This window comes from Dermacentor albipictus, chromosome 9 (assembly GCF_038994185.2).
Source record: "Dermacentor albipictus isolate Rhodes 1998 colony chromosome 9, USDA_Dalb.pri_finalv2, whole genome shotgun sequence".
In the NCBI taxonomy this organism is placed as follows: Eukaryota; Metazoa; Arthropoda; class Arachnida; order Ixodida; family Ixodidae; genus Dermacentor; species Dermacentor albipictus.
Genome location: NC_091829.1, coordinates 7,508,203 through 7,520,000, shown reverse-complemented (window position 1 = coordinate 7,520,000; position 11,798 = coordinate 7,508,203). Strand labels below are relative to the sequence as shown.

The following is an 11,798-nucleotide window of genomic DNA, read 5'->3' as shown; positions in this document are numbered from 1 at the left end:
TTAAAGGAAAGGGTGGCAACGAACCATTAGAAAAAAATGAGTGACAGAAGGTAGATAGAGAGAAAAAAAATGCTACGCGAAAAAAGAAAGAAAACTGCAGAAACAGCAGGCGAAGACTAAAACACCTTGTGACGAAAAGTCAGAGAAAGAAAGGATCACGCTCTCGCTCGCACATGCTAAACGCACGACCGCGCACACACACGCACGCCGAAACCATTAGGTCTCGGCGCGAAATGCATCAGGAGCTGTCTGTCCGGCATGGCTATGGCAAGAATTGAGACTAAAAAGTACGGAGGTGTGAGTGTCAAAGAAAAAACACAGCAGAGGAAAAAGAGAGAGAGAAGAGAGAGAAAGTACTACGTACAGCGAACAGCAGACCGCCGTGCAAAGCAAGTCAGAACACTGGGGCGCCCACAAGCATCAAATCTCCATGTGCTTGGCTCTGCGCAAAACATAGCGCTTGCAGTTTAAAGTTTTGCTTTCTGCACAAAACGGCACGCTTTCCCTTTAACTAAATGTACAGCTCCCCCTGAAACGAGAGATGCACCGCATCCATGTTGCTTTTTTTTTTCGGCTCCATATTTTCCCCCTTATTTTCTTTAGCTGGCGTCCTCTTTCTGCCCCCTGAGAGGCTCGGCTCAGAGACAACAGGCCGCTGGGATAACAAAGCCTCGCCTCCGCGAACGTTAGGACTGACGCTGCCGACCCTTCGGGTGAAAGGGCGAACCCAGAAACGTGCGAAAGCTGGAAAATATAAACGATTCGGGCGCGCCGCCACAGCACCCGGGCACAACGTTTATCTCATTCAACGTATGTTTTCGTTGCGGCTGATCAATGGGGCGACGAGAAGAAACATTACTGGGTGAAGTTTAACACTGAAGGAAAAGGAGGTACGAATGCAAGCGGCCACAGCAAGCGCTCGTGCCTCGCCTGTGAGGCCGTTAACAACGCAACACGTTTGGGAACCGTTGTGCTGCGCTGTGGTTCTATGAACAGCGACAGAGACGAACGCTGGCAGAAGCAAAGGTGCCGGTGCATTTTGTAACCCCGCTTCGTTTGCAATATCTTTTTCATTAAGCCTAGAAGGGCCCAGGATACCGACGGGTTCAAGCCCGTCAAGCCATGCTCGGTACTGAACCATTTAAAAATGTGAGCCTTGGAACTATTTCGCATTTTAATTATTGTGCGACGTGTTGTTTTTTTTATCAGGTTTGCAAAAATTAATGGTACTTTAAATCTGCACAAGAACTCTCAGCAAAGCCAAACCTTGCTTCATACTCTCACTCAATATTGCAGGCGCGCTCACAGTACTTTAGAAGCACGTATAGGTAGGAATAGCAGATGCAGAAAGCTGTGCGCCGAAATGCTGGTCAGCCTTTTCAAACAAAATGTCGTCTTGTTATTATCTTCATTAATCTGCAATACTGGAGAAAGTGCACACAAGCTAGCTGAGAGCGTGCGTAATAAGACTCTTGTTCACAATACTAGGACCTTGCGGCTGCATAAGTCGGGATTCACCGCTGCTTGACTCTCGACTAAACGTAAGGGTACTCACTTTTCGCTTATCAAGGTAGGGTCATCTATACATTTAAAGGCAGGGTTATATATCTTAAACTTAACAGCAGGGTGAACCACTAGCAGAGTTTAGGTATTTGCGCCACAAAGAGCGAAAATCCGCAATGCAGCAAGTTTTGATATGTGACGTCACAATATATCCAAGTACCGTACGGTACTGGAATGGTGTATTCCGACAGAAAGTCTTCACTGCGAATGCCGATCACCAAAACAACGACGACTTCACCCTCCGCAGCAATGCGAGTGAAACTCTTATGAAAACAATACCATGGCCCTGTTGCAAAGATTAAAATTATTCACCGCTCTGAGAGGATCAGCTTCTTGACGACTTCTGTGACAGAGCGATTAATTAGACGGGCGAGGTATCCTGACTTCAAACAAGTCGGCGAGCCATCACAGGGAGCTAAGGATTGTTCCGCAGGTCTTTCTAGCAAATCAGCTTAATCAAAGATGCCGCGCCGAGTCACCACGGCGCATTCCGCGCTGAAAAGAAGACCGGCAGTTCGCGCCTCGCTTCAATCTCTTTGGAAGGAGCATAGCCCATCCCGGGAAGTTTCATGCACCGCTGAGGGAACCGCTGGTGCAGCGTACGTGAGAGGAACAAAATGGCGCTTTAATACTATAAAACCAGTGGTCATTGAGATGCGTAAACAGATGCTTGTATTTTAGTGCTATATATTATAGTACTGCAGTAAAATATTATATTATCATATACTATAGCAGCTGCATCAGTATTACGGATACGTAAGTGCCCACTGATTACGGGACCAATCTATAGTAGTTCTATATAAGTACCTCATCAGGCGGGGGTCTAATGTTTAAGGAATGCAGTATTTTAGAAATAAGCAGAAAATCCTCTAAGCCTGTGCACACAGCCTACAGAAAAGAGGGAATGCGAATTTGGGATTGGGCCAACGCGCACTAGCGTACCCGACCAACACAGTGTGGTACTTTCAATCAACTACAAACAAAATCTAGGCTAACATTACACTTTTTCGAAAAATGAGAGGGATTCGGCCTTGCTGGTATACTACATATTGCTAGGAAATAGCACAACTAGAATACGGCCTGAGGAAGGACACGACACATGCATCGTGTCCTTGCTCAGCACGTGTTCTGTTCGCGTTGTTTCCTTGCAATGTTGCGCGGAACCCACGCCCCATAACCTTTTGACACTGCCTTCATATTCTGGCGCCAAAAAAGGACCTGGACAGATACTAGGACATCAGCCTTTGACGCTACTGGGCGAATCGTTTTAAGCAGCTGTGGTGCTCTTCGAGTAAACGGTTGTTCCATTTAACTGTCAATCCGCAGAACGGTGTACCGATTTTTATAGTAGTAGTCTGCGAGTTTTCAGGCTGGAGACGCATGGAAGTGGCCTTAATCGGAACCACCTAAAGTGTAACATGCTAGTCGTCGTTGCTTAATTATGTCCGTGAGTTTCTAAATTATTTTGGAGGACGCAGATGCGAGACGATATAAGACACGAGCATCCAGCTCTCCTGCACGAAGTTATTACGCGACGACGCTTAATCCCGGCTCCAAAGAGACCGCGCGTTGAAGCGGAGGACGAAGGAATGATACACTTCGCGAGTACAGGAGTGAAATCACTTATCGCACAAGGATGCAAGCTAGCTGTTTACATTCGCCGAATAAGGTAAACTGGTCCAGGTGTTGAAAGGAGAGTACCGGTGAAAGGAGCTTAAAACATTTAATGCCTAAGAGCAGGTCCTTGCATTGAAACGCATGAAACGCGACGCGTGTCCTGTGAGAAAAATGAGCGCGCTGTAGAAGCTCATATGCGCGGAACATTTATCCGGGAAGACTACTTACATTCCCTTCAGTTATAAAACACAAACACTTTCTTTCAGAACCATAAAACTGAGCCTACACGCATGCGCACTTTCTAGGTGCATGCAGGCGTCTATGTACAAGTCTCTCAAAATTCAGTTCATATGTGAAATGCATTTCACTTCAACGGCGTATAGTTGTCGCTACAGTTTGTTATTGAGTATTAAACGAAAGTTTCAGGAAGAACCACCCAGCTTTTGAAAAGGAGAGAAAAAGAAAGCGACCTACAATTAGTTTGAAATTCGACAATTTCGTGCATGGGAATGCATACGACGCTTGCACCACTCGGCTTAATCATTCCCTGTAGTTTCCATGGTGTCTTGTTTGCTTAAATAATCGAGGAAACATTTTCCATTCGCTGGTCGCCGTAACGCCAAGCGTTTCGCGCTGCACAATGCACGTGAATGATTATATTCACGAGGATTCATTTTTCAGCCAGATCGCCATCGGGGAAGTTGGTGCTGGGAAAACAGGTCAGGTTGCGCTCACTAGTGCAGTCATCACGAATGCTGTGACCTCTTACCCCATGGGCTAATGTTCACACACAATGTATTATATATATATATATATATATATATATATATATATATATATATATATATATATATATATATATATATATATATATATATATATATATATATACAGGGAGTCAGAGAGAGCTCATAAATTTGTCAGCTGCAGAGCTAAGCAGAAAGAAACGTAAAACACAGACGAGGACGCGGAACTACAAGGTCTGCGCATAAAGCTCTAAGCGAATAACACATGAATGACTATTACGGACGAAGTAAAGATAAAAATAAAGAACAAGAAACCCAGAACAGTATAAACAGTGAGCCTTCATTATCACGAAATCCTCGGGTAAGAAAATGTACTTCGTTTTAAGCAGCATTTCGTTAAAAGCAGAGAACCATTAAAGGAGCCATAAGAGGTCGGTACGTGCACTCCAAAAGTGCGGGTGCTGGTACAACTCGCACTGAAACAGCCGCGCTCGATAGCGACTGGCGGGATTGGGCAAAAATGTGCTGACACCCGTGAACAGCTGCGTCGTCTGTTCGTTAAATCCCAGGATTTGCCGCCACATGGTGTAGTGGCTTTCGCAGAGTTCTTTGTGTCTCCACGTTGATAAGGAGAAACTCGCCACATTTGCCGAGCAATGTAGATTTCACGCTACGCATTAGGCGGAATACGGCGTCACTACACTCAGAATAAACCGGTATCCATACGCCCAGGTTGGGAGACCGATAAACTTCAAATAAAGCGATAGTTCGGATAAGTCGAATTTGCTATAACGAGGGGTTACTGTACCTATAAAAACCAACATTACACTAGACCACGTCATCATCCGTTGGGTACTCAAACTCCATTCGCTTTCGGGAATCCCAGCTGCCACCCGTTCTTCGGGTTGATTTTAGCGCTCCCTAAAAGTTGCGATGTTCTGCCGGCTCCGGACACGCTCGGCCGGTCTGGCGCCGTCCCGGTTCGCCAACGGTGCGAAGCCACGCACGAGCGCAAGGACGTCCAAAACACAGGAACGACACGGCGGTCAAGACAACGCCTGCAAGCCGCAGGCGAGTGCAGCGCACCGTAACAGAAAGCGACGAAAATGTATTTACATTTTTCGTCGTCTCCACCGTTTCTGCCCCGCTTTGTCCCTCAGTACAACTGGTTTGCGCTACCAAAGCTCGTCAGCGCACCGACGCACACGATTACAATGTGACAACAGAAGGAAGGACAACACCGCATCCATAGTAACAAATGGCTGCCCCATGAAAAGAGGCGCAGATTATACGTACATGGTGGCAGAAGTTTGGATGGGGTGGCGAGCTTACAAAATCTGCAGGCATAGGTTGAAACTAGCTTGCGCGTGACAGCAGTAAAGAAGATTTTTTATTATTCTTTGTGTGGCAGGGGCGTTCATGCTGCACTAGACGTAAGATCGCAAGCTAGTCAGCTGGTGATTACGAATCAAAATCTTTTCAGCGAGAACGACGTCGCAACATTTTCTTATGCGAAGTAACCTCCCGCCGACCAAGAAGTTCGAGTCTACTATTTATCAGCCAAGTGAAAAGCGCTGGAAACAAGGATATCATTTTTAGCCAAACGAAAATTAAAGGAGCATGCCAGCGAGCTTGACAGACATGAAAAAAGAGGAGCGGGTAACACAGAATCGCCGATATGAGCCCAGCTGACGTCGCACGGGGGAAGCGAGAGAGACAAACCTCTCCAGCCTGATGCGACATATTCAGAACTATTTGGAAGTTATCAGGAGGGGATGCCGTCAGATGGATGTAGAGTTCAGCATATTCATGACATTATTTTCTCGCTCTGAAGTTTGCATTACCTTATATTTCTGAATAAATGACTATCGCAAAACTGCTAAGCTGTAGCAGAGACAGACTGTTAAAGGGGCACGACCTAAAAATTCATTGACAAAGGGGGCGCTGCGACACACGGTCTGCAAGAACATCAAGTGAGGGAGCAAAGGGGTACGCACAAATAACGGTCGAGTACACATGCACTCTAGGCCTTCTGGTTTATATTCACAAAGCAGTTCCTAAGGAAGAGGGCTGCGTAGGAAAAGGCCCCGGCCAAACGTGAAAGCGAACATGTGATGTGCAAAGTGGATAGACAAATGGGAAATAGTTGTTCAAATGCGAAAGCTTTGTAGGTTGGCCCCCTTGTTCGCAATAAGCCACTTTCCATGATACCCACGAGGTGAAAGCTTAAAAAGAAAAGAAAACTCCTTTCGGACATTAATTTCGCTTATAAAAAATTCACGTCAGTTGAGTCTGTCATACTCACGTCACGTAAGCCAACAAACTTGTTCGGACGTTTTACGCAAAAGAGATAGATATATCTTGTTTGCACCAGCAATGATAGTAGCGGCGCCGCGTCTTCGTGACGTTACAGCCGCATCCACATACACTCCTTTCTGATGCTGCTTAAGTATGCTAGCCGACGAACACCCAGGAACATGGCAAGATATGCTAGAAAGTAAGCAACCCAGACACTGCGAAAAACCTCAAGGGGGCAAGGGACATTGCCCAAGAGGCTATGGTGCGTAAACCTAGTAAAATACACAGTTCTAGCAGTGACCCGATGGAACGAAAATGAAAAAAAAAAGTTGAACGCGCGCACCGATATGAATTAAATTTTGAAGTGAGAACAGAAGGAATTCTCTACGGTTCTGTACCGAACGCTGCCGGATTATAGGAAAAAAGACCACATCACGGATGTAGACAAATGCAATTTCGGATAGTGATTTCTAGAGTGACAAATTAAGCGCGCTGGACACTTGATTTGCATGATGACAGAAGAGGTGAAGCGGAAAAGAGAATGCATCAGAATGTTAACATAATATTCCGGTAAAAAATTAAGCACGCTAAACGAAATGAAAGTACCGAAGCCAGAAAAAAGTGGGGAAGCTATGGATACTATCCGTGACAGAACAAAGAAAGCGCTGCTTTTATTTCTGTCTAGGAGACGGCAGAAATAAAGTACGAAGCAGGTCCAAACAAAAACATCACAATCAAGGACATATTGGCGCACGGTATATAAGGCAGGAAAGAAAATCAAAGCTCGATAGCTTGTACTGCCAAGGAAGAATGGACCGGAGAGCTTTAAGAGGCCATGAAGCGAAAACGAGGCGATCAGGGAGAAAAAATGGTCCGCAATAAAACTTGTCTGAGACAAAAACGAAACGCTTAGATCTCAAATAGAAGGAGCTCGGAGGAAGCAAAAAAAGGAAGAAAAAGAAGACCACGGTGAGGCTGAACGTTACGCACGAACACACCAAAACAAGCCATGCGGGAGGTATGCGCCAGTGTAGTACCACGATTCAGTTAGACTTTGATGACGTCTTTCGCTTTTCTCTTCACTAAAGTAGGTTACACCCCACACTTGCGAGGCGCAGCCTTTCTCAAAGGTAAGCAATCCACATAGCACGTGGTCATTGCTCCATGCGGCGGAACGGCCGCTTTCGGTGATCGCGCAACCAGCTGTGAAAGATGTGCGACAGCGTTCATGTGGCTTTTGGCTTAAAAACGCAGCAGTCCAGAAAAAATATGGTACCTCGGTGACAAATGGTATTAATATTTATACTTTTTGTGCGCAAACGAACAGGGACGAAGAAAAGGGCAACACAAGGGCGAGCGCTTTTTTCTTCGTCCCTGTTCGTTTGCGCACAAAAAGTATAAATATGAATATGTTCCAACTAGGCCGACTCGCAGAAATGGTATTAAGCACAAAATGCTTGCACTGATTTTTGTGGAGGAAAATTTCATTTATAAACGCAAGCTTGTGACCTGCGCTAATCGCAGGTGCTTCTTTTCGTGAGGAGTAATTTGATTCCCATTTTAAAACAGAATCACAGGTTTCCCTTTTTTTCCGAATGACACCAAGATCTTACCAGGCCTGCACTACTAGCCTGGGTGAGGTAACGCATTATATTTTACAGCCCGCAAGTGTTTTTAAAGACACAGTGACGCATCTGCCAACCTGCCCAATATACAGATTGCCACAGATGAACTGAGTACAATACACAACACACGTCATGCACCGTAAGATTACGGAAGCTTTTCATAATCATCATTCAGGTGACGAATGCGTGAGTCAGCCTTCGATTGGTCTGACTGAATAGGATTCCACATGTAACATGCTCACAACAGTGTGGTTAATTTTGATATGGTTCGGTTTACCATGAACACCTTTCTTTGTGGTGATCCCCGTGCAAGATGTTGGTCCGTGCCACGTAGATTCTCTTTGCGTGTGTCTGACCTTGCGTTGTTTTCTATATGAACGCTGGCGTTTGAGCCTAAGCAGTGACAGCGCTGCGGATTTCTCTTTACCTGATTAGTGTCGTCGTTTCTCGCACCATTTCTTTTCTTTTTTTTTTAAGCTAACGAATTCGCGCCTGGTAAGTGCAGTGCGACAGGATTTCAGGGAGACTCCTAAAAGCCAGTTGTTTGGTTCCGCCACGGTAACAGAACATGACAAAATAACATATTACCTTACACTAAGGGAAACAACAGCATCCGCACTAAAATTATTTTTGGAAGGTGACAAGATCCGTTAGAAAGTTTAGAAACAATTTTTGCTGGGCGAGTTGGTGTATGAGTATGTTTGAGGAAGAGGTGCGCCTAAGAAAGAACACACCGAAGAAAAAACGAGGTAGAAAACGCCTGTAGTTTTTGTCACGTGTGAACACTGCCTGTATATGCAGATTCGGCACAAATAAACCCAGTTGATAGTTTGCGCTCCTTTCGTCTACTTAGTTTTTTCCTGTGTGCGTTCTTTCTTAGGCGCAACTCTTCCTAAAACATAAGATCTATTAGAAGCTGCTTTTTTAAGTAAGAGCAGCACTTTAAGGATGATTTACTCGCCAAATTATGGGGAGACCTTTGCTGCCGGAGCCCACTATCACCCCACTATCATTCCGTAGCTTGGCTCCCTTACCCCGTTTAGGCAACGAGATCCCTTTTCCTAAATTCATTCATTCATTCATTCATTCATTCATTCATTCATTCATTCATTCATTCATTCATTCATTCATTCATTCATTCATTCATTCATTCATTCATTCATTCATACGAAACTTTAATGCAGAGAGTTCCCCGGTGTCTCCGCTGCAAACAAAGGTGCCTCGATGTAGGCGTCCGATTTCTGCGTTGAAGGAACCTTCCTTCTTTATTCCTAAGTAGCTATGAAACGGTTACCAAGACTACATCCTTTGTCAAAAGTACACGGGCCACTCCGCGGCCTCAGCGAATATGTCAGTCGGCTGTGTGGTGCGGTTCGCCGTGGCACACCTGCTACTCGACACCTCTGTAGGATGAATACGAGACAGATTTTCATTACCCAGGGCATTGCAACTTTTGGCACACCACAGGAACTCCACAAGAACGCCTGTAGTCAGCATGGCCGTCGAAGGAAACATATACTTTTGAAAAAGACTGTACATTGTCATAAGTTTATAATCAAAGTATACTGAACAATGGGAATGGTGTTTGTCTGGACTAATTGGATGCGTATTGCAAGAAGGTTTCCAGCAGAAAACGCTGACCTGGAGGGCGGGGTTACCGAACCATCGGCGAGTCGTTTGCTTTTTCTGCTGTCGATGTCAATGTTTTCTGCTGGAAACCTTTCCAGCAATACCGGTCGAGTTTTGTATCAAATTGGTGAACGAAACAAATCCAAAATAAGTGAACTATTTCTGGTACAAGTAAAGAGAAAACTCAAGGAAATGAGGGCCTCGTTAGTTGAACTGCGTTCGAAAAGAAAGTGGCCGGCCAATATTGCTCAAGAAAGTATAAGGAAGACAAAGTGTGCATCGAGACTAGACTAGGGTACCTCGGGCTGATATATCATGCATCAAACATAATGGGCCCGATTACGCAAAGCTTATCGCCCATAAGAGCTGTTTGGTATTGAGCCAACCGCATTCGCGAATAGTATGCCCAACATCACGATTGGTTGCCAGTTGCTTTTGCGAACGATTCTAGCGTAATAACTTTACTTGGGAACACCACCTGCGGCATAATAAAACAGGCGAGAAACGTGTACAACAAACTAGGCCCGTTGCTTACGTTTATCATTCTGTGCCACGTTGACTACAAAACGGATTTGCTCTGACACCTCTTTCTCATTTATTTCGATTCACAACGCTAGCGTAGATAAATTGCTAGTGTTGATTTTGGAACGGAGAGTAAAGTACACATGGCGCCAGTGGTCAAAAGTGATTTGGAAACTTAATTCAGCTTTTCATATACGACAGACGAACGCCATCCGTACCTCAGTCCCAAGGGGGTGAAGGCGACGCGCCTTTGCATGGGCGCAGATAATATGCCGTATTTTGTTGAGTACAGTCAGCACAGTGCACAGAAAATGCAGTTGTCTGTACCTTCGCACATTAAGTAACGAACATCAAGAACAAGAAAAAAAAGTACCTGTCATTGTCTAAGCCAGCCTTGTAAATAACTGCAGAAGAAAATTCCGTGCAAAACAAATCCGGAACACGTGCCACTGCGTTATTCACTTACTAACGAATTTGACGCAGAACGGCCGACCATCTCTACTATTAGATGCCCCATTTGCGCAAGCTGCGTTATCAAGAGCTTCATCACCATCTCCGCAAAGACAGCTATGCAGGGCTTCCAGGAATGAACTCCCCGATTTTATACCCGTTTTGCACTCACTGAATGAAACGCTAGGCATGATAAAGATAACGTCGAATTACAAAACAGCGTAGTCCCTATTTGATTCTCAGCTACCAGGTGCTTGGCATTAACTTAAGTTTTCGTCGAAAACACAGACAGCAGTACGTCACGACCCTTAGCTATCGGGGAAAGTACTCGTCGATGCTGCCCACTGCAGCCGTATCTTGCGCAAATAGGAGAGAGAGGGGTGGAAGACGTGACCCTCACTATATATATATATATATATATATATATATATATATATATATATATATATATATATATATATAAAGCACGCGAAAATAAACCGCAAAAAAAGGGTGGATATGGCTGAACAACGCAGCCATAGGAGACGGTTCACAATGACCGCCAGTCGACGTTTTCCTAATCTCGAGCCGATGCAGTTCATAAGTGCGTCGACGGCGGCGCTGGATGGGGTGACATGTCTATGGTGTATGGCTGCGCTGCTAAGGTGAAACACAGAGACTTTGATACGTGTTAGTTTTGTGTTTACCTGTGAGTGTCCATGTGTGCGCCACCTTGGCACCGCAACCTTATTACACAATGCACCAAGTCCGTTCTTCATTTATGCATCGATACATATATATCGACGATAAAGTGCCCTCCTGAGGACATTCAGCCACGTCTGAAACATTTCACGATCGTAGTGCCGATGGTGATAAATCTTGTAGATATTTCGGCGAAAACAGGGGCCCACAGATATCATCGCGTGACACGACACTGGAGATATTGGCTTTCGAAGAAGCCCTGGAAAAACGCCCGGATATTCGCAACCTTCGGTACATAAACACACATCTTTGTTGAGTTAACCTCCGAAAGAAATCGTTTATATAAATAAAGACTAATGCGATTATAGTGGCTTAGTTGGCAGCATGCGACGACCAAATAAGAGATTTGTGCCGGTCTAGCAGAAACTGCTACTTATGTTTTACATGCAGCACCTTTCGCTTCTTTTTTTTAAAGTTTAACTTTATTTCCGAGAATAGATAACCCACGGACGCAGAAGCTTTACGCACGCCCTATCAGGGGCGGTTCTCCCGCCTGTGAAGCCGCATATAAATTGACAAATAACTCGCATTCGCAATTTATCATTTTCCATTTCCTTCTTTTCTTTTTTTCCGCTTTTCTGGTCGCTTCAACTTCTCGCGGTACACT

The 11,798-nt window shown here is 45.0% G+C and overlaps 1 protein-coding gene across 2 annotated transcripts in view; it reads right to left on the bottom strand.

Moving 5' to 3' along the window:
- LOC135906130 (receptor-type tyrosine-protein phosphatase alpha-like) overlaps nucleotides 1-11,798 on the bottom strand; it is a 396,239-nt gene that overhangs the window by 86,265 nt on the left and 298,176 nt on the right. The gene's annotated exons all lie outside the window — the stretch shown is intronic.